The 5,368-nt window shown below is 39.1% G+C and overlaps 1 pseudogene; it reads left to right on the forward strand.

The window, feature by feature from the left end:
- Positions 1–3,257: 3,257 nt before the first annotated feature.
- On the forward strand, positions 3,258–4,782 carry LOC118010161 (annotated as a pseudogene).
- The last annotated feature ends 586 nt before the right edge of the window (positions 4,783–5,368 follow it).

Below are 5,368 nucleotides of genomic sequence, written 5' to 3' on the forward strand. Positions count from 1 at the left end.
ATTGTGTCTGCCACATGATAGATGCCTATGAATGTAGCTTAAATGAATAGGTAGAATAAATAAACTAATACTGTTGCATTTTGGAGGACTCTTGAAGGAAAGGGTGGATTTATTCACATGCAAGACAATGGAAGCAGAAAACAGTTGAAAATTCTAGGCTGATGAAATAGCATGATAATCATAAAACAGAGGGAAGAATATATGGAGCCCACAAAGGAGAATAAAAAGCAATTTAATACATGTCAGGGCACAAGAATAGGAAGAGAGAAGACAGAGTCAGCTGTTATTTGAAAGCAGACCCCAAAGAGTTTATATTCCATTTGGTAGGCATTGAAAAAGCATACAGTTTCTTTCTTTCTTTTTCTAAAATACAGTATTATAAGAACTTCTTGTTAGGAAGATGAATATAGCAGAGGAATCTGGGACAGACCAGCAAGTCATTTGCAAATATCAGAAGTCAAGAACTAAGGTTTTAAGCAGCACCATGAGAAAGTTCACTTATAAACAAGAATACTTAGCAACTGGTACCAATTACTGAGGGTATACTCACAATCCTCTTCCTTCCATTAATGCAAAAAGAGAAGAGATTTGATAACATCCTCATGTCCTTTGCAAATATGTAACTCTAGAGTGCTTTGATATCCTAAGAACATACTTAACATGGCTATATTTTGACTAATGCAAATACTTAAAATGTAACTGAAGTGTGTGGGCATTCCCTCAGTATACCACATGTTAGTAAAACTGGCAAGATATACTAAGTATCACTTTCTCCTTCCAGGGAAATGTGGGCATTTCTGTAGCAGCAACAATAACTTGAGAGCTTTATTTATGAGTGTGAGTATGCTGTAGATTTCAACAGGAGGAAGATGACTATCTCTACCGTCATTTCTGCTGTTCCTTATGCTATATTAAGCCACATGTGTAATGAGGAGTATAACAATACTTATATCACTGGAGTGTCACTTTTCTCTCTCTGCAGCACCGTTTCTGTGGGCAGACTAGCAAGAAAAGTCTGTTCTGAGGCTTCAGGCAGCTTAATTTTTTTTCCCCTTCCAAGATCATTATTTACAACATCAACGACTAGCATTTAAGCCACTTCCTATTTTCCTATTTTTCTTAATAAATGAGATGTATTATCAAGTATTCGTGTGTAAAATTAGGGGGTATACAACCTAAACCAGAATAACTCTCTAAGTTTTAGAGTGGCATAAGAGACAGGTAGCCTAGTTTTCATTAACAAAAATACTGTCACTGCTGGCTGATGACAGAAAAAGAGGTTGGCAATATTAAATTAAATATGGAAATCTGATTTCATTTTAAGTATATCCATAGGAGTGTGTATTTCTAAAAAGCTAGATTCTGAGAGGTATACACAAAATCTCTAATGACAGTTTCAGGATATCCTTTTAAAATGAAAAATATATATATGTGTAGGTGGGAAAGCTATCCCAGTAATTGTTTATATTGAAATGAATACAGCAAATATTGGACTAAGTCATTTCCACATAGTAGAATCCTTCAGAAAAATATGTAGAATTAGTCACCCTCAATTTTAAAACTCTCTCTCTCTCGCTCGCTCTCTCTCTCTCACACACACACACACATAGAGAGACAGGGAGAAAGGGAACCATATTTCCATATTTTGAGGGAAAAAGCAAAACCTGCTAGGGAAGAACATATAAATGATGGATTATTAGTAGAAAGTAGTTAGAAAGGACCACAGTTTTCTAAATCAATTACTTGGCTACTGTTTTCTTTGTAGTCCTGCTTTGGAAGCTCTGAAGAGCCGGCACTTGATGGTCTATAGCATGCAAATGACTTGGAGTGCATAAACGCCTATGTGCATAGTCTATTTTTATAACCAGAGCTGTTTTCTGCACAGATACATGACATCCATACGACCACAATCACAAAAACCTGCAGATATCTAATAGATGAAAAAATAATAATCATAAACTAAATTTGTCTCCTTTTTTTTTTTTTTAAATACAACTCCAGGAGCTTGACTTCTTATTTCACTTATCTCCTTTCCCAGTCCTATTCTGTCTTCTGTTTTGTCATGTTTGTCCATTTTAGTAGAAGAAAAGAATATTGCAGAGCTGTCCTAGAGGCACTTTTTATTGTTGTTGTTTTGAAAAATCTTTTTTTCCTGCAATAACGGCAGCACTTATTAATCTTTTCCTCCTCTTGGTCTCAATGGTTCTCTTTCTTTTCCCCCTGCTTCCCAAAGGAAAGCTGTAGGTGGTAAAAATTATTTCTTTCTTCCAGGTGTCTGTGCTCCATTGGGAATTAGCAAAAGTGCTGGGTTTTATGCTGATCTCCCCTGTGCAAAGGGGGAAAATACATCAGTAGAACTGAGTTTGTTCTGAAGAGCCAATATATGTTGAAGCATCTTTCAAATTCTAGGTCAGCAGTGAACAGCAGAGAAAGTCTTCTTTATAAAGAAGTCTCATGTTCTGCCTAATTATTCTGAGTTTCAAGAAGGAGCTGCTGTCAAACCACTTGGTTGAAGTAGTTAAGTTTAATGAGTTTTATTCCTGCAGTTGTGTCTGGGTTTCTAAATTTTTCTGAGCCTGTATCAGTTGTCTAGGAAGTTGTCTTGAATAATGCCTGGTTAGTAGAAACTGGGCACAGAGGCACTTGTGAGTTTTCGTACTCTAATTCCGAAGTTGCCATTCCCATGGTCAGGTAAAGGGAGCCATGGTGGACTTATTTTTCCTTGCCAAGTTTTGAGACAGTGACCTCTGTTTTACTGATCTGATGCCTTAAACAAGAGAAAATGTAGTGGGTGGTATTTGTGAGGAGTGACTGTAGAATAGAGGGAAACGAACACAGAACACATGTGAGCAGAAATTGATTTGAGCCCTTTTTTTTGGCACTTATTACCCGTGAATATCTGTTAAAATGTTAATGGTTTTTCAAATTTAGTTTCCTATACTATGAGAAAACTAACAATTCGTACATCCTGAGATTTTTGTGCAGATAGATATAACATGGTACAAGACATTATAATACTGGCACATAGTAAACTCTTCATATGCATTAGTTGCTATTATTATCATTCTCATAAGCATAACTATATGGATAGGATTCCTTAGGATATTAGAACATTTAAAACAACTATGACTGTCTTCTCACAGGTTGATATTTATTGATACAACTGAGACCATGCAAAGATAAATGACTAGGACAAGATCACAGTTAGTTGTTGAAAAAATTAGACCAAAATCGGGCTCCTGTTTTCTTCTCTGGTGATGTGTGTGAAGGATTTAAATAAAATAGTGATACCTCCTTGTTGTGCAGGAGTGCTAACCGCTTCCCTCTTCCGTTCTCTGAACCGGCGGCACTCCCTCGTGCTGAGCTGCTACGAAGCCCCTGCCGGCGAGCTCCTAGGAGCTTGGAACCGTCGTCACCCCTCCGTCTCTCACCGCGGGGGAAAAAGGGTTGAAGCAGATCGCCCAGGAAAGCTTTTCATTGGTGGCCTCAATACACAAACAAATGAAAAAACCCTTGAAGCAGTATTTGGCAAATATGCACGAATAGTGGAAGTTCTATTGATGAAAGATCGTGAAACCAACAAATCGAAGAGGATTTGCTTTTGTCACCTTTGAGAGCCCAGCAGATGCTAAGGATGCAGCCAGAGACATGAATGGAAAGTCCTGAGATGGGAAAGCCATCAAAGTAGAACAAGCCACTAAACCATCATTTGAAAGTGGTAGACGTGGACCACCTCCACCTCCAAGAAGCAGAGGCCCTCCAAGAGGTCTTAGAGGCAGAAAAGGAGGAAGTGGAGGGACCAGGCGACCTCCCTCAGATGGAGGGCACATGGATGATGGTGGCTATTCCATGAATTTTAACATGAGTTCTCCCAGGGGACCACTTCCAGTAAAAAGAGGACCACCACCACGAAGTGGTGGTCCTCCACCTAAAAGATCTGACCCTTCAGGACCAGTTCACAGCAGCAGTGGAATGGGAGGAAGAGCTCCTGTGTCACATGAAGAGATAGTTAGGGACGCGCACCTCGAAGGGAACCCCTGCCCTCTGTAGAGATGTTTATTTGTCCCCAAGAGATGATGGATACTCTACTAAAGACAGCTATTCAAGCAGAGATTACCCAAGTTCTCATGATACAAGAGATTATGCACCACCACCAAGAGATTATATTTACCATGATTATGGTCATTCCAGTTCACGTGATGACTACCCATCGAGAGGCTAATAGTGATAGAGATGGCTATGGTCGTGATCATGACTATTCAGATCATCCAAGTGAAGGTTCCTACAGGGATTCATATGAGAGTTATGGTAACTCATGTAGTGCTCCACCTACACGAGGGCCCCCACCATCTTATGGTGGAAGCAGTTGCTATGATGATTACAGCAGCTCACATGATGGATATGGTGGAAGTCGAGACAGTTACTCAAGCAGCCGAAGTGATCTTTACTCAAGGGGTTGTGATCGGGTTGGCAGACAAGAAAGAGGGCTTCCCCATTCTGTGGAAAGGGGATACCCTCCTCCACGTGATTCCTACAGCAGTTCAAGCCGAGGAGCACCAAGAGGTAGTGGCCATGGAGGAAGCCAATCTGATAGAGGGGGAGGCAGAAGCAGATATTAAAAAAAAACAAAACTTTGGACCAAAATCCCTGCTAAAAGAAACAAACAAAAAAGTGGAACCTTTTCTGTCATAACTACCCAAGGAGTCCTAAAAGGAAAAATTGTATTACCTTTTTTTAAATTTCCTGTTAAGTTCCCCTTCCATAATTTTTATGTTCTTGTGAGGGGAAAAAAAGTAAAACCCATTTAATCTTATTTGACTTTATGACATTGCTTTCAATAAGCAAATGTTAAATGTGTTAAGACTTGACTTGTGTACTAGTGTTGTAATTTTTCAAGTTAAAAGTGTCCCTAAAGGCCACTTCCTATATCTGATTTTTCCCAGTAAATGAGGCAAAGCAATTCTAAGACCTTCCACAAACATCTAGCCATCTAAAATGGAGAGGTGAATCTTTCTGTCTATACAAACAAGCTAGCTATTAGAGGGTGGTCGGGGTATGCTACTCTAGGATTTCAGAGTGTTTTCAAACTGAAATCTCAATGTTCCCAGTATGAAAAACCTGAGATCAGATGTTTATGTAAGGAAAGTGCTATTCACCCAGTAAACCCAAAAAAACAAATGGATAATGCTGGCCATATTTTGCCTTTCTGACATTTCCTTGGGAATCTACAAGAACCTCCCCATTCCCCTCCCCCAAAAAGACCATTTAAGTGTGTGTTAAGCAACTACAGAATACTAAATAAAAAGTTTGGCCAAAACCAACCATGAAAAAAAAAAAAGTGATATCTCCTGCAGTGTAAATTTTAAGC

Source organism: Mirounga leonina, unplaced genomic scaffold (genome assembly GCF_011800145.1).
Source record: "Mirounga leonina isolate KUSES-001 unplaced genomic scaffold, KU_Mleo_1.0 Mir_129, whole genome shotgun sequence".
NCBI lineage: Eukaryota > Metazoa > Chordata > Mammalia > Carnivora > Phocidae > Mirounga > Mirounga leonina.